The sequence below is a fragment of the Lissotriton helveticus genome, chromosome 10 (assembly GCF_964261635.1).
Source record: "Lissotriton helveticus chromosome 10, aLisHel1.1, whole genome shotgun sequence".
Classification (NCBI taxonomy): domain Eukaryota; kingdom Metazoa; phylum Chordata; class Amphibia; order Caudata; family Salamandridae; genus Lissotriton; species Lissotriton helveticus.
Window position 1 is genome coordinate 453,237,761 of NC_136071.1, and position 26,288 is coordinate 453,264,048.

Here is a 26,288-nt window from a genome sequence, read left to right on the forward strand (position 1 = left end):
ATTTCTGAAAATTAAGAAATCCTAAAAACTTTTAGGATTTCATGATGCATAGGATTTTGCATTTCCTAAATAGCGATTCCTTAATTTTCGCTATTTAAGAAATGCAAAATCCTAGATTGATGCATGTGGGGGTTAGTTACCCATTTATTCTTCCATCGACCTTTAGATATACATATATAAAAAAATATTTATTTTTCAGAAAGACACACATTCACTGGATGATGTCATCAGTGATGTCATTTTAGATGTCATCAGTGATGTCACTGACCATGTCATGAGTGATGTAATATGTGACGTCATCAGCAGTGCATTGCGGGCGCGCGAGTTATAGTTAGCTAAACTAACTATAACGGGGGAATTTCAATGGTTTTGTATGAGTGAAATGTCCAGCTAACTATAACATGTATGAAACCTATGGTTTTTTCAGTGAATATATATATATATATATATATATATATATATATATATATATATATATATATAAATAATATATATCCCAACTCCTCGTCATACCTCCAACTCTTCGGAAAAATGAGTGTGGACCCAGATAAGTGCTACTATTATTTAATTTCGCCATTGTCTGCCATTACGCGTATATAGGATATATATATATATATATTTATATATATGGGAGAGTAGGGGTATCCTGACCCCCTAAGCCCCATTGGGGGCTCCTAGAGGAACCTCTGTGGGCAAAAAAGAAAAACAATTGCAAAAAAATGCCGCAATGCTGTAAGACTTGTTTAATTTATTTAATATTATACACGCCGGGGAGCCTAACCCCTGAGATGGGTTCATAAAGGAGAGGAGGGCTGCATGACCTCACTCCCTGAGCCTCAAGAGGTCCTAGGGTTCCCACCCCTGGGGCCCAAATAAGCATTTATGGGGCGGGGCAATGCAGCCTCCCTCCCTGAGCCATTAGCGACCCCGGGGAGCCCATGCCTGGAGCCAAATATACTTTGTATGGGTAGGAGGCCACCCTACCTGAGCCATTAATGGTCCAGTGGACTCCTTCACACGAGGCTGGCACACAGAAAATGTCACAGGGAGCCCACACAGAAAATGTCACGGGCAGCCCACTGCCGGGACATAGCGGTTTCCCTGCCTGCAGCGGCGCGGGCATGGAAACCTGTGTTTGCTCTTTTTTACATTTTCCACCAAGCTGGAGCAAACACCAAGTTTGCTCCCAGAGGGTGGGAGCTTTACAAATGCTTCCTCCCACTGTGAATGGTTGTTAGATCTATTTAACTGACCACAGTGATGCGGGCAGGGAAAGAGATCTAAATATTGCTCTCCCTCAAAGGGAGCAGCATAATTAGTTTTGGGGAAGTGACTGAGGCCTCGATGCTCTCCCACGGTCCCCAAATACACCATGGTGGGTGCCCTGGGTGGGCACCAGGACACCCACTTTTAACGGTGCAAAGCCCCAAATACACCATGGTGGGTGCCCTGGGTGGGCACCAGGACTCCCACTTTTAACGGTGCAAAGCCCCAGGGAATGGGGTCTCTGAGGACAAAATCAGCCAGGAAGAGGGCCGTATTGACCCTTTCCCCTGTAGACTTTTGGGTGGCCCTGGCTATGGGGTTCCTGGAGCTGAAATGGGCATGGGGAGAGGTGCCATGTGATATTTCTCCTTGTTACATCCCTCCCTTGGAAGGCGTATCTTTTTGATGGAATCCCAGGTTTACCCGTTCTGGTAAATCTGGAAACGCATCAAAAACCCTTGCAACACCCATGGAATGCCTTAGCAGGGCAGAGTAATGCAATGCAGTGATTTGCGCTGTGTTACATTACTCCAGATGTATAAAGCCACTCAGGGCCATGCAATGTGACCTTGCATTGCTTCATAAATCTGATTTTTGGGTTGCGTTATGCTTGCACAATGTTGTGTGGTGCAAGCGCGACATGACATGGCTCCTGAATATTGCCCACAGTTGTGAAAAAAGCCCTGGACCCTTAGGCTTTTCACATATGGATGAAACATGTCAACTTCACATATGGTGTAGGAACATAATTTCTATAGGCACCACTTCTTAATCTTTTTAATCATGCCAAGAACACCACCAATAAATGGATAGCTAGGTATTCCAAGGCTTTTTTAGTAGTTTTCAGTAGGAAGCTATCCCAAGTGCTCCCTGGATTACGGTCAAGCACATCCTAGTTTTTAAGGACAAGGATGAGATCAGATGATGAAGCATGACACAAATAGGTTGTGTGAGGATCTTACCAAAAAATAAGGATAATTATAGACTTGTGGTAGCACATGAGGACACTAGTTTACAGAATTATTCCTTGTTTGGGACACTGTGTTGTTTTGTGCTTTGTGTTTTTCTAACAATATTCTTGACAAGTTTAAGTATCACTATATTAAAATCACAAATCAAAGGCTGCAAAAAGAGATCATTTCCTCAAAAAGTACATATGATCCATACTAGTAGATCCATGGTACTTAAAAGGATATGCACTTCCCTTCATTTTTCACCAGTAGATGTCTCCATTTATAAGAACCAGATCCTCAGGAAAGTGAGTGACCTACAAGATAAATCAAGGGCATTGCAGAAATGCGGCCTTCAATCTCCGGAGAGTGCAGTGGTTGGTCTGAGTCCAGCACCATGCCACAACTACAGTAGCATTACTCACTAATGATAACAACATTACCTGCCACTAAACATATAGCATCAAGAGCATCACTTTCACTCCCAAAATCTGCAATAGGTTGTGTTAGGAATATTCCAGGAGTTAAATCAAGTGCACAGATGTGTCCACAACTACAACAACTTGAGAGTATGTTACAAGGTCACTTGGATGACTAAACAGAAGTCTGCTTGTCTAAAGAGCTGTCAACCTATTGGCATGTGAAAAAGAAACACTTACAGAACGTAGTGGGATGTATATAAAGTTACTTAAAGGACCTTTAAACAGTGTATCCACAGAGTTGGTATTTAGTGCAGCTGGCACAACTCTCACAAAAAGAAGGGGCAGTCTCTTTCTTAAAAACATATAGAGACTGATGAAGATTAAAATTAACAAACAATATTATACCCAAATATTATCTGATCCACAAGATACCGCCGTAGATGAGGGTAATTTCTTGGGCATTACAAGTGTGACAAGTGGTCATCCTCCAGATCATGGGTACTCACAAACTTTCTCTCGGGGGCCGAATTTACAGTGTGGTTTGTGGCCGAGGGCCGCACCGGTGGAGGCGGGGTTAGTGGGGGAGGGGGAAGGGGCTAGAGAAAAAAAGGACTATGACCATGAGGTTGAACGAAGGCCCCTGCAGCGGACGCCTTCGTCCACTGAGCCACCAGACCCGGCATACACACATCTCTCTCTCTCTTTCTCTCTCTTTCTCTCTCTCTATCTCTGTCTCTGCCTCCCTCTGTCTGTCTCCCTCCCTCTCAGTCTCCCTCCCTTTCAGTCTACCTCTCTGTCTGTCTGTCACCCTCTCTCTGTCTGTCAACCGCTCTCTGTCTGTCAACCTCTCTTTGTCTGTCAACCTCTGTCTCCCTCTGTCTCCGTCCCTCTGTCTCCCTCTCTCTCTCCCTCTGTCCCTCTCTGTCTCCCTCCCTCTCTGTCCCCCTCTCTATCTGTCTGTCACCCTCTCTCTGACTGTCAACCTCTGTCTCCCTCTCTCTGTCTCCCTCCATCTCCGTCCCTCTGTCTTCCTCTCTCTCTCCCTCTGTCTGTCTCCCTTATTTGTCTCCCTTTCTTTTCTACCTTTCTTTGTCTCCCTCTCTCTAGCTCCTCTCTCTATTTCCCTCCCTCTATCTCCCTCTCTACCTCTATCTCCCTCTCTCCCTCTATCTCCCTTTCTCCCTCTCTATCTCCCTCCCCCTCTCTATCTCCCTCCCTCCCTCTATCTCTCTCCCTCCCTCTACATCCCTCCCTTCCTCTATCTGTCTCCCTCTCTATCTGTCTGTCACCCTCTCTCTGACAGTCAACCTCTGTCTCCCTCTCTCTGTCTCCCTCCATCTCCGTCCCTCTGTCTTCCTCTCTCTCTCCCTCTGTCTGTCTCCCTTTATTTGTCTCCCTTTCTTTTCTACCTTTCTTTGTCTCCCTCTCTCTATCTCTTCTCTCTATTTCCCCCCTCTATCTCCCTATCTACCTCTATCTCCCTCTCTCCCTCTATCTCCCTCTCTCCCTCTCTATCTCCCTCCCTCCCTCTCTATCTCCCTCCCTCCCTCTATCTCAATCCCTCCCTCTATGTCCCTCCCTTCCTCTATCTCCCTCCCTGTATCACTTCCCTCTGTCTCCCTCCTCTATCTCCCTCCCTCTGTATCCCTCCTCTATCTGTCTCCCTCCCTCTGTCTGTCTCCCTCCCTCTGTCTGTCTCCCTCCCTCCAACTCCCTCTCTCTTCCTCTGTCTCTCCCTGACTAGCTGCCTCTGCCTACCTCCCTTCAACTCCCTCTCTCTCCCTCTGTCTCCCTCCCTCTGTTTCCTCCCTCAGTCTCCCTCCCTCTAACTCCCTCCACCTACTTCCCTCCCTCCGTCTTCCTCCCTCTTTCTCTCTGCCTCCCTCTATCTGTCTGTCTCCCTCACTCTGTCTGTCTCCCTCCCTCTGTCTCCCTCCCTCTGTCTCCCTCCCTCTGTCTGTCTCTCCCTAACTCGCTTCCTCTGCCTCCCTCCTATTCCCTCTCCCTCTGTCTCCCTATGTCTCCATCCCTCTGTCTCCCTCCCTCTGTCTCCCTCTCTCTGTCTCCCTCTCTCTGTCTCCCTCTGTCTCTCTCTGTCTCCCTACCTCTGTCTCCCTCTGTCTGTCTCACTCTCCCTCAATCTGTCTCCCCCTAACTCCCTCTGTCTCCCTCTCTCCGTCTGCCTCCCTCTGTGTCCTTCTGTCTCCCTCTCTCTCCCTCTCTCCCTCACTCTGTCTCCCTCTGTCTCCCTCTCCGTCTCCCTCTCTCTGTCACTGCCTGTCTCGGTCTTTCTTTGCCTCTATCTGTCTCTGTCCGTGTCTCTGTATGTCTCTGTCTCTACCTCTCTTTGTCTCTATCTCTGCCTCCATATGTCTCTGTCTGCCTCTGTCTCAATCTGTCCCTGCCTCTAGCTCTATCTCTGTCTCTCTCTGTCACTCTATCGCTGTCTGTCTCTACCTCTATCTGTCTCTGCCTCTATCTGTCCCTGTCTCTGCCTCTATCTGTCTCTGTCTCTATATGTCTTTATCTGTCTCTATCTCTATCTGTCTCACCTCACCCGGCTCTCACTCCCTGCTGCCCTCTGTCACCTCACCCGGCTTTCACTCCCTGCTACCCTCCCATCTCACCAGGCTCACTCCCTGCTGCCCTCCCACCTCACCGGGCTGCCACTCCCTACTGCCCTCCCACCTCACTCGGCTCTCACTCCCTGTTGCCCTCCCACCTCACCCGGGCTCTCACTCCCTGGTGCCCTCCCACCTCACCGGGCTCTCACTCCCTGCTGCCCTCCCACCTCACCTGGGCTCTCATTCCCTGCTGCCCTCCCACCTCACCCAGGCTCCCATACCCTGCTGCCCTCCCACCTCACCCGGGCTCTCATTCCCTGCTGCCCTCCCACCTCACCCGGGCTCATTGGGCAGAGTCCACAGAAGTGAGGCTATGGTCGTGTAATTCATTCTAGGTAAAGTAGTACAGAGGGTTGAGCAACACTATTAGTCTGAGAATTGGGAACAGCTTAAGTGAGCAGGAGGGGACACTTATTGTATGTGTGCACACAGGGTGGACGTGTGCACACATGATGGAAAGCGTCAGGTGGCGGTGTGCAGTGTCCATCTTTCCATGTTGGACCTGTGCAGAGGGTAGTGTTCGTGTGCAGGCTACCGCTCTGTATGCACAAGTGCAGGGCGGTATTCAAAGTCAGGAGGACGGTTTGTGGAAAGTATTACAACCTGGGTGTACGTGGTTCTAATTGCCGAACATAGACAGCTGTGATATTGTTGGGGTGACTAGTGTTTAGTGTGCAATGAGTCTGGAAATCATCATGACATATCAGGTATGCACACACACAGAGTGCAAACCCTCACCTACTTCGCAGAACCAGTTGCAGGCGCCTATTGTTAGAATTTTATTATGCACATATACACACCGTGTGCGAAATTCTTAAAGTGTGCAGGGAGTGCTGCTGGAGTTGGTGTCCCTCGTGCAGGAGGTTAGTGTGTACCATGGCATGCCATATGTGCACATGCGGCGCGCAGCCCCTCACCTAGCTCGCAGGACTTGTCGCAGGGGTGCAGAGGGCGGCTGAGGTGGTGCATCCTACTGGTGTTAGTGCTCCGTGTGCAAGAGGTTAGTGTGCAGGAAGCCACGCGTGCACACGCCGCACGCAGACCCTAATTCAGCTCACATGACTTGTTGCAGAGTGTGCAGTGGGCGGCTGGGGTGGTGCATGCTGCTGGTGTAAGTGCCACGTGTGCAGGAGGCAGTGTGGTGCACACAACGCATGCTGCCCCTTACCTAGGTTGCAGAGCTGGCTGAGGTGATGCGGATCCCCCAGAATGATTTAGCAGTTACAGTGCTCGTTTGATTTCAGTTTTGTAATTAAAAGTTTTTCATCATCAGCTAATAGGCCACAATAATCAAAACATTTGAGCACATGCCAATGCCTGCTAAATCATGGCTTACTTAGAGTTATAGGACTGCTTTATAGATTCTACATTTAATTGCTCAATTTCAGATGAAAACAAGATTTTCTTTAAGAAAAGGTGTAAAGAAAAAGAACATGCACTTTAAGTAGTTCTTGTGTTTCAAACGTTAAAGAACCTAGAAGAGATTGAGTTTAAAGACCAGAAACATAAATGTACTCCATCCTTTCATTTTTGTATAATAATGGCTTACGCTCTTCTAATCTTCAGAATTCGCTACTTCCTGGAACTAGCTGCCTATGGAATGCAGGCACTCCATAAAGGTTTGTGGCCAAGCTCTCACTCCCTGCTGCCCTCCTCCCTCCCCCCCACCCCCCAGCTTCCCAGGCACACACACAGTCGAACCCCAGTACTTCACAGGTCTTTAAGACCATTTACATGTTAATGATGTTTTCTTCACCTCTTCTTAGCGCCCCTGCAGCTCCACTCTGACTGTGGCTGGAATCGCCCGCAGCGGTACTGGCAGTGTTTGCTGACAATTGAGGAAAAAAAAAAGAAGACAGGTCCGCAGGCCACCAAGGAAGGCATGCCAGGCCTCTGCCGGCCCGCGGGCCGTACTTTGAGTAGCCGTGCTCCAGATGATCTCCCTGAATTTGAGATTGACATCTAGTTTCCAGATTAACAAAAGCAACAATAACATAACAGAAATGGCTGCTTTGAAAACAAGTTTTGTTCATATGTGTCACGTAGCTAATGTGAATAAACCTTAAAAGACTATTGTGAACAGAAGAGATATTTTTCAGGAAGGATATTGCCATTTTAGCTTGGTGAAACAGAAAGTGGTAGGAGGGAACACAGAACACAGAAACAAAACAAATAGACTTTGCAGTAATGAATCAATTGTATTAAAGTCTACAATGGATGCCACCTGATCACAGCCTGAATAAACAAGATATCTGCCTCCAATGCCTGACTTTGCATTCCCATGCTAAGCTGTAAGTAAAGGTGCAAAGGACTGCACAGCCTATGTATAATATGTCACTTCTATAGGAAAAGATATGCATAGGTTGAGGGACAATGTTCTTGGAACAGGTAACTTGTATCAGTGAATGCCAAACCTATAATTCATTTGATGGACATGAGGGCTTAGAATAGGTAAACTTTTATTTCTTTTTTGGATTGATAATTTGATGCAGATTGAATATTGGGAGTATTACTTCATTGGCATTTTGGTAATTGCACTCTGGCATTCCTTGGTGCCTCTGATTCTTGTCAGTTTACCCACACCAGACTAAGCCTAGCATCCTCTTTAAATCCTTGTTCAACATGTCTTTCTTTTCTTGAAACAAATACAATCTACAAATAGTGTCAGCAACATCTCGGTGAAGCAGCAAAGGTCAATGCTAATTGCCTATCTATTTCTAAGGGAAACAAGAAGACTCAACTTCAATGGGGTCCCTGGCAAGGGGTGAATTATTATTGCTAATAATGCATACTAGGGGCTTGAAAGGCAAAATCTAAGATGTGATGATGGGCACCACTAATTACTTTTATTTTTTGGGGTAGTCAATCATTTAGGTTACTTGCAGCAAGCTGTCTGGGATCAGTGGTACTTGATTGGCCATAATTACTTGTACAGTAGCTTGTGCTCCAACCTCGGACTCCTCATTTACCTTTGTTCACCTTGACTCTCAAATATTGTTATTTGCTTTTCTCATTGTACAGACCTTCTCTTTTCCAATGAAGTGGAGTCTCCATGGCAATGGTACTCTGCTGTTCGCCCCGGCTTCCAAAAACAATGTGCACATTATAATTTTACTAAAATTTCGTTATGAATATTTTTGAACCATCTGTGTTATCAACATTTTGGTTTACAGCCTTAATAAATATAACCATGGCCTCTAAAATTATTCGACAAGAGAGGGTCAAATTATGCAGCAGGGTTGAGTAAATAATGTTGTAAGAAAAGACAAATTATACGGCAAAATGCAGCACATTTTTCAATTAGTTGAGTTCATTATTTTCTACTTTTTACACTTGTTAAGACTATCTGGGAACTGAGTGCACTTCATCAGTACCAGTTTACCACCCAAATATAGCAAGATGCAACACAAAGGTGACCAGTCAACCTTTGCAAACGGCCTTCCACTGCGCCGCAACACATGTCACTGCATTTTTAGCATTTGGGTTGGAAACAATTCTTTTTAGTTACAATCTGACTGAAGATTATGCAGCAGATGATGGATTTTGTGGGAAATGTGGTAAATCTATAATTATGCAAAAAAGTCACAGCTGCACAATCACAAAATTGCAGTGGCCCTGAATATAACTAACTTGGGAGTCTGTTGACTCCTAAAGACTGTTTGAGTATTTAACTTAACTGTTATCGTTCTTCCATGACAGATGTGCTGTGATCAGGAACATACTGAATGTTGCATTTGTCTCTCTTCAAAACTTTCCCTAATTCCCTCTATCCATCAAATCACTATATATATCTTATAACTTTCATCGCACTAATTCGGGGATCTAATATGCTGTTGTCCATTTCCATCATCAACAGAGATCTCACACTTGGCAGACATATGTGCTGTAGCCAATGCTAAACTGCTATGTGGGTTTTTAATAAAAAATGCTAATTTGCCCACTCACAAACCATCCCCTTACCCAGGCCAGATTTGGGCATCATAGTGCAGAAAATTAATTGCAACAATGGTACGCCAAGGATCAGTAGTGTGTACTTTTTCCACTATCTATAGAATTTTTCTTTTCCAAAGTAGCCTCCTTCAGAGACTTGACTGCACGCTTGTTATTAACTAATGACTCTTAATTCCTAAACTGTGTTCATTTATGTAGGTGGTTGTCTTAGTTTGTCTGTCTATTTTTATTTTTTTCATGTTGCATAAATAGAATCCTTCTTTGTTAGTTCATCTGCTCTATTCTGAATACAAATAACCTTGCTTTACTTGTGACATTTTCCCTGCTTGGGCCTGTAAGAGCAAAAAGCAGTTAGTCCCTCAGGGAAACCACTGCATAGACAAAAGTAAGTCTTGGGGAATGTGGCAGACAATACCTTTCTAGTCAGGTAAGAACTACAGGAAGCAAATAGTTGGCTTCCTGGTTAAACAGTACTTAGTTATATGAATATTAAAAAAAATCTGTACACCATGGGTTGTAGTAGGTAGGCCCAGACAAAATCTAATTATGCCAGCACGATTTGTATAATTTTGTGTACTGATAATAGCCACAGCGATTACACCAGCAAATTATATTTAGGGAAAAATCCTAATGCGAGTGTTAAGGCCTGGCATCATTTGACGTGGCCTCCCCTGACTTTGTCAAATTCCTGTTTGGACCTTGCTTTGCTGACCTAGGACTTTGAGTGCTTTGACACTGCCATTCAGGGGCAAAGCGCTGTGATTGTCATATACAAACTGTTGATTGGTGTATACATGATTGGCTGAATTGAGGTAGGTCTATCCTATACTGTGAGCAATGTTAAGCTCCGTCAAAAGCCTCTTCCCCCTAAAAATAAACATTTGACACCACCCACAGGGGACCAGTTACCAACTCTGCCCTACTTGGCTGATAGAGCTCAGATTAGAAGTTACGAAAAAAGGAATCCCCCGTTATCATACCAGCCACAGATATTACCAAGTAATCTTCCTGTCACCGCTATAGATGAGCATCCCAAAAATAATTATAAAGATAAAGACGACACTGAGGTAACCAACAAAGTGTACTGGAATGTTGCAGGCATTCGTACAAAGTTAACAAATCCATTGTGGTGCAATTTTATTTCAAAGTCACAAGTTATGTGTTTTCAAGAGACTTCCCTAAAGAACCCTGTTCATATAAACGGCTATCGCACTTTTGATACTGCAGCTGTGGGTGGGAATCATGGAAGGGTAAAAGGGGGTCTTTTAACCTACGTATCATATCTGTTAACAGTAAGTAAAATGTAACTGAAATTCGCTGAGAGTTATTATCAAGCAATATCATTGTATATGGATAAAAAACACTGAGTTTTACTAATAAACTTCTACAATAACGCATTGCCCAACCAAATTGGGAAGATATTGAAAAATCTAGATTGTGATCTGAGGTCAATTGAAAATGAATTTGATGGGGATGTGTTGAGCATCTGGGGGGTTGATTTTAATATTGCCCTGTGCCCAAATCATGGAAAGGAAGTATGTGACCTTAGTACTGAAGAGGGGAATAGCGACACTCCTTTCCCGCATTCAATGAACGGGGTATCCCTAAATGAATTGATGTCTGGCCAAAACCTTGGCTTTGCTAACAAGATATGTGTCTCTACCTCCCTTTTTATAAGCACTTCAATGGAAGAGGTTGCTCTACAACAATTGACTACATCTTGATTTCAAACAGATATTGCAACAGATTCAAGTATTTTAACACCCATTGTATTACATTGAGCGACCACTTTCCATTGAGTGTATCTATTTCACATATAAAACGGTTGACACATACTCAGTTTAAGGTAAATCACATCACTCAAAACCTGCCAATGAATAAAATAAATGGTAATTATCTGCGCTGGATGTTGGTGGACACTCCCAAAATTTTAAGGGATGTTATAAATAAGACTAAGTCGGCCTTTGCAGCTTGCCTAGAGGAGAAAGCCACACACAAAATAGTCATAACTTCATTTCAACACATCACTGATGCCATCCAAGAGGCTCTTTTTGTAGAAAAAGAAAACAAAATAGGAATACAAAAGGATGATTTAATAGAAAGTGTACCCAGGCTTATTCAAAGTTAAAATTAGAGACACATAAATCGCCCAGACATGGACGTGCTATGTGGCAGGCAAGACAGGCCTATAAAAATGCCTTGAAAGAAAGAAAATCACAGCTGAGAGATGAGGCATGGACGGCATTGCACGAGGCTGCAACGTCGAGGGATGGGTCGGCCTTTTGGAGGGCTGTAAAGTCCCCTTTCTTGGACTCTGAGGATGCCCCGTCCATTGAAATTGCAAAAACAGAGGATCAGATGGTGGAGCATTTCTTCAATATATTGAATAATGCCCCGTCTAGTGATACTGGAGAAAGCCGATCTGACAACGAAGCTCTAATACCTACTACAACAATAATTGATCTTCAGGTCACCCTTGATGAAGTAAATTGTGCGAATATGTTAAGTATGGGAGAGAAGGCCCTTGGCCCCGATGGGATCCCTGTAGATTTATACAAAAGCGACACTGCCCTATGGGGTCCATTGTTAACTCAGGTCATCGCAGCTAGCTGCTTCTCCCATTTAATAGCGACATGGATGGAGTCGATATTGGTGCCGATATTTAAAAAAGGAAATAGGCAAGATCCCGCCTACGACCGGCTGATATCCTTGATGCACTCACTGGCAAAAGTGGTTGGGCGTATCGTACTTGAAAGATTGCAGGACTGGGCTGAGCACAATAAGATTATGTCCAAACTACAATTTGGCTTTCGTAAGGGTCTGGTGACTGTAGAATAAAGCCTAAACCTAAATGTTAATATAGGAAAGTATACTCTTGTTAAAAAAGGCAGACTGTTTTTAGCCTTTGTCTATCTTACTGCAGCCTTTGGCTGCATTAAGCACAACACATTATGAAGGATCCTTCAGGATCTGGGAGTAGATTCCACTATTATCCTTTTCTTAAGACAATTGTATAGGGAAGCAAAGGCTAGAGTACGATTCGGTGTTAATGGAGTATGTACCGCACCGTTCTGCATAAACAAGGGAGTAAGGCAAGGCTATGTGTTGGCCCCTTTTCCTTTTAATCTTTACATAAATGGCCTTGGCAATGCACTGTCAAATACATGTCAAGACCTTCTCCAAACAGAAAGGCGGGCCATACCAGCATTACTGTACGTGGATGACGTGGTTTTAATGTCCTGCACCAAGGTGGGCCTACAAAGAATGTTAAATAGGTTTGCAGCATTTATGCATGATTTAGATTTGAGAGTAAACATGACAAAAACTTTTGTTTTGTGATGTGGTCTTGGTAGTCATAAGTGTAAAGACATGTATATTGATGAGCATAAAATAGATTCTACAAATAATTTTAGCTTCTTGGGTATTTTATTTGACCATAAAATCACATGGACTTGTGCGGTCCAATCTAGAAAACTGGCTTTTATGAAACCCACTGTGGCACTAGTAAACTTTTCAAAAAAGTTGGGCAGGAGACCTCCGTATGAGCTATTACAAATATAGAGGGCCAAGTGCATTTCAACGGAACCAACAGTACTGCATAACCAAATGATTTTAATTACCTACAGCATGCAACGGTACCTATCATATGTATGTGGTCTGTACTATAGATTCCTACTGACAAGATTTAGATTTAGGACATTGCATAGAATACCCAGCTTTCCTACTATGAATGGTTGGGCAAAAGTCATGCAACTGTGTCCCTGTGATGATCCCTCAGAGCAAACAACAATTCATGTTGTTTCATTTTGTAAATGGTATAAATTCTATAATGTTCAAAGAAAAAAATGGATTTTAACTCTCTTAAAAATGTTAGGTATAAAACAATGTCGCCCCGCTTTTTCTGCGTTACAATCCCTGGAAAAATAATATGTAACTTGGATTTCATCAATGTTTTTAAAAAGTGTTAAATGTAGAACATCAATTTTAATGTGATAATTCAAAGTTCACATAAGGACATTTTTTGTAAACAGGGGTGCATTTAACATCTAATTTTAGAAGTGAAATCTGATTTATGGAATTGATGTGCTTTTATGATCTTTCTGATGAAAATTGAATAAAGCTTTGTTTGAGTTGATTTGATTTGAGTTAGGTCTATGTCCCTTGTCCAGTGGTAAGACATATACCTAGGGCATTTAACTCAAAGCCTACTCCGGAGGCCTGCAGCACTGGTTGCACCACACATGGAGGTAGCTCTTTAAGCATACTACAGGTTTGCTACGGTGGGGCCTATTTGTGCCGGTTACTGCTACTCCGCTTGGCATTAAAAAGCTACTTGCCTACGTTCTGCATGTCTCTTGCTATATCTGAGTACTCCCTGAGGACAGGGTACGGTGTCCGGAAGAGTTAGGGCATGTGCATGTATGCTCTATATGCACTAGTAGTGAATCCCACCTGATGGTATTCAGGCCTGCTTCTTGCATTGATTAATATGAGGGATCTAAGGAAAGGCTATTGAGCTGGATTTCCTAAATGCAGAAGAGTAGCAGTATGGTGTTTGGTATCACTGGATTAGTAATGGCAAATCCTCTCCAGTAGTGAGAGTTAATTTGACATTACGAATGTGGAAATGCCATTTTTGGAAAGGGCCCGTTTCAAAGCTCGTGGCTCTGTGTGCCTGTGAGTCAGTCTCCATTCCACATCTGGGTTCTGGAGAAACAGCTACAGCTGTGCATTCCTGATTGATGGCCATAAACTAGGGGCACTCACAGGAAACTGCAGACCTCTGAGAGGCCTTCCTGGGACAGATAAGAAGGGGTGGAATTGGTAACTGCATTCCAAAGGGCAGGGTTCTGGCCCCACAAAAGATACTGATCAAGTCTCCCAGGGTAGGATGGCAGACAGGACTATATTTAGAGTGGGCCTGTGCATTTCAAAGGTGGCATTTTAAACTAATCTAATTGTAGGTAAAACTACTGGGGCTCTGGCTTCAGGAGTTGAGAGACGCTTTTGGTATTGGACCCATACTACGCCGGTTTGACACTGGGACATCAACAAGAGGAACCAATGGGGTAAGAGGGACTGCAACTGGATTATCCGCAGACTTGTGGTGGGCTGGGGATTGCTGCGCTCCAGGAAGGGGACTATAGCTTGGTGGATTTTGCCTGAATGTTGCGGATCTGCAGCTAATTGCCAACTGTCGTGGCCCTGGTCCCTGAGCACTCTACAAAGGCGGTTGGCTGGCCCCCTCTTCATGAGATACCTGGGACAGAAATGATTTCCTCGTTTCCACAAGATCGTAAGGACTGCACTGAGTGCTGCAAAAATGGGTGGAAGATATCGTTGGTGGGGACAAGGACCGACCAGACATATGCAGTAATCACACTATGCAGAAGAGTGTGCTCATGAAGAAAGGTGCCCCACCATAAGGTGAAAAGATGGGAGTCGAGCTGTTCAATTTCCCTAGCTAGGCCTTTGAATTTAGAAATGTAAATAGGAAGTTCCATAGACCCTTGGCTCAGCTCCAAACATTCCTCCTTATTTGAAAACATTATTTTAAATTCCATTAAAAAAGCAGAAATATTGTCCAACGCTGGCTGGCATTGAAAAATGAAGGCATAGGCTAAATCCAAGGCATTTCCTTAGTTATTGCTGACAACATAGTCCACTTTAGATCTATCTGTTCATAAATGTGGGGCTTAAATGTGAAATGGACCTGACAGGTGTTCAAAAAGGTCTTCAGTTTCCTTAGGTTGAATTTCAACTTTGCCAGGCTAGCCAGAGGATCATCCAAGAAGCTTTGTTGCAGAAAAACAAGGGACGACATAACAAGGCATTCCAGGTGGTCAGATTTTGGACCTACAAAATTAAATTACTTATTTCTGTCAGTAATTCATGAACCTGATCCATTTCTTGTTGGCATTGCAACCTGTCAATAGCTGGTCATCTTGGTGCTGCTTGGAAAGTTTCCTTAGTTTACAGATACGGCCTACAACCTCAGAGCCAGACATCAGATTTACTTTTGGAGCTCTAGCAATGCTCTAGAAAATAATATCCAGCAGGAAAGAGAAAACTCCACCAGCTTTCCAGGACAAACAACAAGGCGAATGGCAGGGGAACAATAAGCAAAAACTGGAGAAGGTGGAAAGCCCACTGCGTCCAAAGAGCAACCAGTCTAGTAGAAACAATTGCAACACAACTGGACTCAAGATGAACTACTCTTTTATAGTGTCAAAACAAGATGTGATGCAATCTGAAAAGGGTTCGGCCATCTTGGATTGGGAGAAACAAAAACAATATGACCATAAATATCATAATATCAACACAACAAAAGCCTGGAAACACTTCACAAACAGAACAAACCTAAACATATTTTTGAGCTATTATAATTGAAAATTGCACTATATTGGCTGTGAATAATGGTTTGAAACCTTCTGCAAGTGTTTTAGTAACTCCAGCAAGCAGGAAGGATACTGTCCCTAAATTCCATGGGTCCTTGCCGGGATACACACAAGGACAAGGAATGGCATTTGCAGATACGTTTATGCCATATGATAAAGGCCCTGAGGCACAGGCATGAACCAGTAAAGAAGACTTGTGGCGGCAGTGTCCGAGCCTACCCCAAAATAAAAAAAAGACTGTGGCGCCCCAATGAAGAGCAACAAGCAGTAAGGATTAAGGTCTAGCTTTATCAGAGCATTGCAATGCCCTTGTGTCAATCAAGGTGACTCAAGAGCAACACAATCCTTAAGTCAGATTTACCAAGCAACGCATGGCCATTTTGTGTTACCCTCAGTGGCTTGGAAAATCTGGTGGAAACCAAGGCAGCGCAAGTCACTGCCTTGTGTTACTCTGTGTGTAGAAGGCATCACATAGGTGGAGAGTCGGTGTTCCCACTCATCCACATATGTATTTTGGCAGATTTCCAGGAAACCTGGGAATGCGTCAAAATTGTATGCCTCCTCAATAGAGGTGCAACAAGAGAGAATATCTTTATTTATTTTCATTTTTCCTCTTTCTAATGTTCTGCAGCGCATTTGGAAAAGCCTCAGAGGATCGTTTTTGTGGTGGAAGGTGCCCCTTCAGGCACAAAAACAATCCTGGCTGTAATGCAGGCACCCTTGCACCATGGTTCAATGATGTCTGCATTGGTGCTTTGCAGCCACAAGTTCTCCAGCACACAAAGAGAGCAGAAATGTGCCATGAGGTAGTGAATATGGCGAATGCCTGCTCTCTCCATTTGTCAGAGTGCTGTGCAGCAAGATGTCTTGGCGTGTTGCGCTTCATCAAATATTGATAAATCTGGCTCTGCATCCTTATGCCGGATGCACACATATGCCACTTGTATCGTTATCACCATGGCTGTAAAAGGAATTTCAATTCTATTTGTACCCAAGCCTGAGCCTCCCAAATACATATCAGCAAACATCTGGTAGTACAAGCACCACACAGTCTCTTAATATCTCCTCCATGCAGCTGACTGAGAGGTTACTGGACTTGGCCCTTTCAGCAGCGTCATCCCTAAACCTTTTACCTTCAGTCCTATTTTACCACTGCTAACCAGTACTAACGTGCGTGTGCTCTTTCCTTAAAATATGTTAGTTTGGCTTAGACCCAACTGGCATAATTAATTTACTAGTAAATCCCTGGTAAAGTGGCACTACATGTGCCCAAGGCCGGTAAATTAGCTGCTTCTAGTTTGCCTGCAGCACTATTCGTGTCACCTACTTTAGTAACCTTTAAACATTTCTCAGGCCTGCCATTGCAGAGCCTGAGTGTGTAGTTTAAACTGAAATTTCGAACTGACAAAAAAAAACTTTTTCCAGGCCCACACATTCCTTTTTGATACACATAAGTTGCCCCTAGGATAGGTCCCGGACAGCCCGGAGGGGAGGGTGCAATGTATTTAAAAAGTTGGAAATGTACTTTTAAGTTTTATATATCCTGGTAGTGAAATACCCTTACATTCATTTTTCACTACTGCAAGGCCTACCTCTACCATAGGATAACATTGGAGTTGCCTTATTACACTTTATAAGTGTAAATTCTAAATAGGAAGAGATAACTAGCGGTGGGTGAAACACGCAGAGTTTCACTCTGTGGAATTCTGCAGAGTTACATAAAAATTCTGTGAGATTCCTGGGAGGTCCACAGACAGAAATTGGTACGTCACACTGCTCGCACTGTTTCTTAGAGCCAGGACCTTGTTCTGCACTGCAAAATCAGCACGAATGGCACGACTCGGTGTGCCAGAGGGTGCTGCTTTTCTGTTGCCGCTCGAGTAGATTTTCTACTCGAGATGGAAATATCTTGAATGGCTGAGATAGTCTAACAATGTGCCAATCTGGCACCCAAAAATTGCGCTAAGGGATGCCAATTCTCACTAGCACTTGCAACTTAACATCAGCAAGCAGCGCACAAGAAAAAACTCTTCTACGCTGAGGTTGGCAGAGATTTGCCAGAACCATGCATTACAAGAATTACAAGCATAGCACGGAGTGGGTAAAACTTTACGAACTCTGCCTACGGAGCGGAATTTATTGCCCACCCCTACAGATAGGGAAAGCTGACATTTCCTGTCATTAGCCCTCTTGTGCCTTAAGCCTGTCTTGGGTCACATGACTAGGTGTAGCTGACAGTTCAACTTTGAGAATTCATCCCAGACAATCACACAATAGGAATATTAAGTGTGACTTCCTAGTGGCAGGATGGGGGGCAGAGCTGAGCACAGCCCCACTTACAACTGAATAACCTGTGCTCTGCCTTAACATAAAGTTCCAAACAACCCTGCATTGTCACTGCAGCCATTTTGAAAACAGAGCAGGGGTGTCAGTAAATTCCAAGGACTTCAAAGCCACTGTCTAGAAGTTTCTCCCACCTCCCAGAGCCAGGGCACAAGTGTATAAAGGTAGGACCTCAGACACCAATTCTTTTGGTCACTTCTGGACCTGTGGATACTCTGCCAGGAAGAATGACTCTTGTACTACTACAAGGAATGCCACTCTGTAGACTGTTGTTCTAAAGGAACTGCTGCTCTGCCGTGTTGACCTGCTGCCCACTTCCCTGGGGAAGAAGTGACCTGCAACTTCATCTTGAACCTAGCACCCTAGAGTGACTCAAAGTCTGCTGGCCTCCTGAACTGAGCTTCACCGACATAACAGGCTCCCCCAGAGCTCCTGGATGAGAATAGGTACGTTTTCATCACAACTGCACCGCTCCCACCGAAATTTTAAGTGAGGCTCTGTCAGTCCATCCCCTCACACAGCAAGCATTGATCTTACAAGAAGGACCATCACAGCAAAGCTCCAGCCCGCCGATCTGCGATACCTGGCCTACTCTTGGCACCACGCCAACCACTGTCCAAGGTGCTCTACTTGCTCTCTGCAACCCTCTCCAATGCAAAAGGGAATCCTGGCACAAAATTTGTGAAGGTAAAACTTCAGTGGGAGTAATCTACAACTGTATCTGACCTGCGCTCCAGCGTGGTTGGCCTGAACTTTTGACTTTGACTCCAGTGTGACCAGATTGCTGCGGTTGGAGCTTTCTGCTTTTACATACTTCTTAACAGATTATTCTTTAAACATTAAAAACTCTGGTTCTACTGATGGGACCTTCATCGTTTTTGTGTCAAAAATTTACTCTATTTTTGTTAAGAGGTTTGGGATTGTTCTTAGGTTATGTTTCACTTCATTACTTTTTGGGTGCTGCATAAATGGTTTACCCATTGCTTTCAAATTAAGCCTGACTGATTTTTGTGCCAAGCTACCCAGGATTAAGCACAGTCTTATTTAGTTACTTTTTGTGGTTTACTCTGCTAGGGATTGTGGATGTTGCTTGATCAGGGCTCACACCCAAGTCAACTAAGAACGCAATTTCTAACGGAGGTGTTTCACAACGTGTTTTTTTAATTGGTTATCCCTATACTTGAGTACTTACATTCACAACCCTTAAACTGACCAAGAGCAATCTTACAATAGGAAAGGGGAGTAAATACCACAAAGTCTAATGCTTTTCGCTGTGATGTCATATGTTTACATTTCATTTCTAAGAAGCATGGTAATTCCAAAAGAGTACTGAGAATCTGTTGTACATCTTTCTGACCGAGATACAAAGGCTGCTGAGAGTGGCATGTTGCAAATGAGTAAGGAGTCTTGATTGGAGCTGGCATCATGTTTTAATTTATCTGAAGTTTACTCTTCGCCAACAGGGTCTCTTTATTCCTGCACTATGTGGAAAAAAGATGATCTTTCTTCAAAATGGCGAAAGCTATGGTGAGAATATGCTAAAGACTTTCTCAATTTGCTCATTCCATCAAACTAGCTGCTTTCACTGTAACAGTTTATATACATTCAGGTATCAAACTTGCTTTTAACCCCTATTTCAGAAACAAAATACTCAAAATAATTATTTAATTTACATTGTTATTTATATGCACCATTCATTATACGTTTTCCTTGCTGTAAGCCTGAAATATTGAAAAGCAAAACGTAATGTGGTAGGTGGCTTCCAAACGTGTCATTCAGGAGCATATTAATCAAAATGGCATGCTTGACACCTTGCTGCTCTGCATTGCATGACAGAGCCATGTAAGGTAACTTTGCGCGGCTTGGTAAATCTCATCTTGGTTTTGCATTGCCCTTACGTTACCTTACGTGGCCCGAGAGCAATGCAAAAATCCAATAAATATGCTCCTCAGGGATTAAAGTGGTGCTGTGATTTGTCCAGGACTGAGTGAGAGTGGTTAGTTGTTGCTGTTTGTACTTTCCTATACATTTCAGTCTGGGTATATGCGCTCTTTGGTTGAACAACTTTTCAGAAAATTGGAAGACAAGTGAAGGGATGTCTTGTATCTAGCCAATGCCACTCGGAGGCTCAAAGAAAGGGAGAACAGCAGTGGTGCTGTCCTCATGGTTCCTCAGTGTGCCTCCTAATCCATCTGGACGATGTCTTCTCATTTCCGTTGTATGACCTGGGGTTCCCAGTTAGTTGTGTTGTCTTAAAGTTAAACAATCTCTTGCAGTGCCTATCATTTGCTGGCAGCTGCTAGAACCTTCCAAGTGGGAGAGCTGACCTGTGCTGTTGGTGTGGCCAGGAGAGGGGCAGGCCTATCCCTCCCAGCCCACCTTGCAACTCCTCCTTGCACGGAGAAGTGTGCCTTTGTCTCACTGCACAAGAACGCGCCTCTTCTGGGCCCATCCATGCCCGTCATCGTCTGGAAGAGGCTAGGCTGGGCCCCCCTCTAAATTGTGTTCCCCTGGAAAGTTTTACAGAGAACATCTTTTAAGTTGACTACAAGACCTTGAAAGTTGTAAGAACACCTAAGGCCCTGAAAGGGTCAAGGCCCGTGGACTCAAATCTGTGCGAAAAAAGCACCCCTTTGAGGAACAATGACAATTTATGTGCATGATTAGGAAACATGGTGTCCTTGTTGCTCCAGCCGTTATTGCACAGTCTGACTATGATTGAAGAGTCTATCTGCCCTTAATAAAGTAAGGGTTGTCAGCCCATCAGGAGAAATGGTTGCGACAGCAGCGTGTCACCTCATCCCATCAAGAGAGTGTTTGTTACAGGGGAATAATAGAGGCCAGAAGGATTTGACTACCCTCCCTATCCTCCCTAGCTCCCAGAGGCCCCCAGTTTTCCCCCCTCAAGTGAACCAACGTCCCTTGCCCCTGGTGCCCTCTTTAAAAGATATTTCTAGGGGCAAAGCAGTGGAGGCAACTAGACCTCTTAGTATCACAAATGAAAGTGGAAATGGTGGGGAAAGAATGAGGGGAGTGTTCCCTACAAATGTAGTAAAGCAAGGCAGGAAACAGCCTAAATTGTTAGATATTCCTTCAGGTTCCTCGCCTTATGTATTCGTTTTGGCAAATGTGCTGGAGCGGAATAGCTCATGGCCAAAGCATTATATTGGTTGACGAGACATGAGAGAAGGGTAGGTGGTCTGAACAGATATATTATCATGGCAAGGAGAGTAGGGTGTGTGGGACTTATTCTCCGGAGACTGTGTAATAGTACATTTTAATGATTCAAAGGTAACTAGGGTCCTGTTGAGGGAACTTCTGAGTGCCCCATCATATCTTAGCTCTCCCATTAGATTATTTTTATGGACACTCTATCCAATCATCGCTTGAGATCATGGGTGGGTATAGTGATATGATCTGCCCTCCTGCCTCAGGCAATGCAGGCCTTGCAAGATCTGGTAAAACGGTCGAAAATAGTTTTTGCCCTCTGGCAGACCTGGAGTCTTGTGATTGATTGACCCCTGCTGAATTAAATTGTAAAGTGGTCAAATCTTATGTAACAACAAATCAGAAAGGAGTGAGCAATACATATATTAAAATAGCAACCTGGAATGTAGCGGGTCTTGGATCAAAGCTGGGTAATGCAGAGTGGAAGGCTATTCTGCAGAATCAGGACATATTATGTTTTCAGGAGACCTGGGCAGTTGACCCAAAGGACTGGTTACAAGCATCCTAGGACCAGTTTCAGGGTTTCACCCCTCATCAGCCAGGATAGCTTGACTCTAAGCATGGGCGGATTTTGCGGATTGGCAATCCGCGAACTTGCGTATTTACGGATTCGCAATCCGCGAAGATCCGCGAACTCTAGCGGACTTGCGGATTTTTCCGTTTTTTGTGTTGGCGCGTGTTCGCGCCGATTTTGGGACAAGTTCGCAATTGCGAACTTACTTTTCGGCTTGCAACGGCCGCGACTATGTTGTTTCTACGTCTGGTTTATCATCACAGGTTCACAGCACCCTCTGTTTCACCACTGCCACCCTCTGGGACACCCATGCCACCCTCTAGTACATCCTCACAGGCACCTATTAGGTTTATTTATTACTGTAGATTATGGTGGTTGAAAAAAGCTAGCACACCTGCCCTTCTTCAACTGCCATCAATTAATTTGTGTTTCATTAATGTGTCAGTAATTTTGAAAGTTCCAGTCTGGCTGGCACCTGCTTCCTTCCTTATCTGTAATTTGCTTTTTGTTGCAGTGAAATTTTTTTTTTACAGGACCTTTATGGTGCTATTCTATGAGCCTGCTGTTTGGGTCATAGCAGGGTCATAGAATTGTTGCAAACTCTGGAGGGGCCCATCAGGAAGCACTACCTTGAATGTTACTAATGTTAAGTTTGAACTTTTGCACCTGCTCATTGCTTTCATTTTAGCTAAAATCGTTTTTTTTGCAATTTCGCGCGTTATTTGGGGCGCGAATCCGTGCGAGATCGATTTCGGAAGCCGCGAATACGTGCGAATACAAAATTGTTTTTGTTGCGACGTGTATGTTCGCGTGATCTTGCGCGTGTTCGCGAGGCGCTTCTAGCTATTCGTTTGCCAAGTTACCCTATCGGTCGTACACGGGCGCGGCCATCTTGTTGGCGTGACGTAATTCCGTTTCCGCCCGCTATGTGTAATCTCGCAAAGTGTGCTGCTCGCGAGTACAAGTTCGCGCGTACTCGCAAGGAAAATCTCGCGCGAACTTACCCACGCGGTCGTGAACGGGCGCGGCCATCTTGTTTCTCATTCATTGCTATGGTTCTGGGCATGCTTTCTCTATCCTCTCTCAATCTCTGCCATCCTTTGCTTGTTTGAAGTTTTTTTGATCTAATTTTACTTATTATCTAACCCTCTATTTTTCTAGCTCTATATTTTTGTGTTTTCTGCAGCTTTTAGTTACTTTTAAACTACTTTTTTAAACTCTTTTATTTTCTTCTTCACTATTCTATTTCTTCTTTATCATTTAAGTTTATTTCTGCCCAGACCATGGTAAAGGGAGCCGGGAAGCACCCTGAGAAGGGGAAGGGTCCCGCACCCCGTGCCCGGCTCCCGTGCGGGCGTTTAAGGGGGGAGCAAGTGGTCCCGAGGGAGATCTTTAGCGCGGAGGAAGTGGCGGCACTGATCTTCCATGTCCAGCGCCGCCTCCCCAAGACGATCCTGGGAGGCGGCAAGATCGCGACCGGCTATGGCATCCGGGAGCGCCGCCAGCGGTGGGAGAAGGTGTGCCGGGCCATGTACAAGATCTCTGGGGTCCGGCGCACATATAACCAGGCCACCCACCGCTGGACCGATGTCATGGACCGGGAGCGGGACTTGCTGGACGCGCTCGGCGTAGAGGTCCCCGGGCTTGGTGAGTAGTAGTAGTAGTACATTTACTACTCTGTTTTATCCTGCTCTGTTATTTGCAAATCTTTGTTCTTTACCAAGAGCAATAATGCTGCCGATTACATTGAGGTAAATTATATTTCAAAATCTTCTATGCATTTCATTTTCAGGTGCACTGCTCTCCTTCTCAGTAGCCTTGCTTGCTACTATGCTTCTTTGTTTTGTATGTTGTGTTCAGAAGCATTTCATTGGCCTGAGAAATTATGTATCAGTGTACTGTAAAGAAAAGAACTGCGTAATGCTAGACAGTAAGGGTCATATTTTCAATTACCGGCGCATCCCTGCAAAGTAGCAGGGATGCGGCAGTAATTGTGTGCCATGCCACCACCACCCATTGGCCCAAAACGTCACAGAAGCCTTACGCATCTGTGCCGTAAAGGCAGCGCATTGCTGGAGTTGCGTGCCAACGATGGCGCAGCTCCAGCAATGCTCTGGGGTACCCTATCTCCCCAATGCTGCATCAAGCCGTACGTCGGCTTCAAGCGCGCAGGGTTTGAGTCATGCATCATTGTCATAAAAATGACTGATTGACATCTTGTAGATTTCCCTCAGCCACTTTTAGGATTCGTTCCTGCGCAGGTACGCCCTCCCTTGCGCCGGAACGCCCCCTGATGGCGCAGGGCTTTACAACGTGATGCATCGCCCATATGCCCATATGTGTTTTTTTTTTTAATATATACGCCGCACCAACACCATGGCGAGTCTTTTGTTCTGCCGCTGCGTCAGAAAAGGCACGCAACAATGGAGGAAAATCAGCCGCAACTTCCGCAAGGGACTTATAAATCAGCCCCAACAGACTGAAGTCCAGTGTCCTTCCTTTAGACAGTCACATGGCTATCAGAAGAAATAGTGGCGGTGGTGGCGGGTGGATTGATAGTTTGAGTATTCACTGATCTGCAAGCAGGATGGACTTTGTCTGTCACGTGTTGTGCACTACTGCCTGCAGTGCCAGGCCTAGGCAAACCTCTTTAGTAGTCTGTTTATTGAGTTACATAGGAACTTTCTAAGTCAACGTTCCGCAAATCAGGCAATACGAATAACGTAGTATACCACATGAGATAGATCCCGTGGAATAGTTGTCTATCTATTTGCTATTTTTCCAAAATATGTTGTTATTGTTCTTTTGAAATGTTTGATTTGGTTGAAAAATCTCATCCATGTTTTATGGTTTTTCTTTCTTTCATGTTGTACATCAGCTCCCCCCAAGGGCAAGAGGACACAGGAGGAGGGTGCTGAGGATGCAGGCCAGGATCGGGCAGGCGAGGGCTCCTTTGCTGGCCCCAGTAAGTTTACATTTTACTAAACAGTACCTATTTTTTCCTAGCGTTCCTCATTCGATTTTTTCTAAATCGTCTTTGATCTTCTTGTAGACTGGATATAAATTCTTATCCTGCCTCGAATATGATGACTCCCTGTGGTATTACTAGACTATTCTTATTAGTCTGTCTGTGTAGCTAACTAAGATTGGACATTTGGCAATTCCATTGGACTCCCATTATATTCAGCAATACCTCTATGCACTGTCTCCTTACTGACTAGATAGTGTGGCAGAGTCATTCAGCTCCCGAAGTCACCGATTATAGATCCCCAATGATCTCTAGATTATCGTACGCAGGACAAGAGAGTAGTACGGAGTCACAGCACAGTCAAGAAGTGTCAGAGGCACTCATGCTTGCAAAAATTCCAAAACCTTTAGCTCATCCACTCTAGTCTAGAGGAACAAAAACCACAGAGTCTATTTAAGTGTAAAAGCTTTATTAAAAGTAAACACATTTATTGAAATCTACTTTGTCATAAAACTATTTAACTGTAAACGGAAAAGTGGTTAGTGCTGACGATTAATTGGACACATTTCTTGTGGTCGAGCCGAACTCTCACCTACTTTGAACTTGATCCTGGTCGTGTTCTTAGGACTCAGGAGTCAAGCTTCTGTCTGTTAGGAGAAAAAGTGGTGCGTGTTAAAAATCAAAAGCAAGCATTCATCAGTTGTGCATAAAAGTGCAGCAAGACAACAGCCTTCCCTGGAAAATGGGACATTTTTACTATGGAGTAGACAGTCACAAATTATTACATTGTATTCTGTTTTTTTAACATTTCTCCTAGACCAAATATTATATAGTAGTGAGTGGTGTATTCTAACTTTCTTAAATGTACTTTGTAGGTGTAACATCTGGTGACGGGGCCAGCGCGGAGGTGGCTGATGTGTTGGACTTGGACTCGGAGGCCTCTGGGGAGGATGCGGCGGTAGAAGAGCTGGTGGCCGTTCCTGTGGGGGATCAAACGGTGGTGGCGGAAACAGGTAAGCTATATATTCCTTACTTATTGAGATTGAAGACTGCATAGTGTGCTTTCTGCACGGGTGTATTACAATTACAAATCAACCAGGTAGTAGCCTCCTCGAAATGTACTTCGACTTAGCTGTGAAGTTTTTGGTGAGAAGAATCCCAATAAGTTCTTAGACGAACGTGATGGATGGGATGAACGAAAAGCGAAAGAAGGGTGTAAGTAAGTGGGACGCGAACTTGTATGATGGCTGGCAAAGAAGAACGATATGTGTTTGCTTGGACCCAGAGGTGGCTGGGAAGGAAAGAATATGGTATGGTGCATGGCTGGGTCAATGATGAAGCAAGGATGGGTGGAAGGACAGCAGCCTGGGTGGGTGAAACAGAAACTGTATGTGTGCGTATACTTTGAATGAATGGATGCCTGGAGCATGGTATTCTCTGACTCTTACATAGCAAATGTGTATCTAGAGAGAGTAGATGGTCGCCAGGTGAAGTAAGTGTTACCTTGAAGAGCATGTACCACCGCACCCGCACGTCCGTCCCAGTGCAGGGAAGGCAAGGAAAAGAAATTGTAAATGTGTCCAATACTTCCATGAATAGTAGCAGTACTTTGTATTGCGTTTGC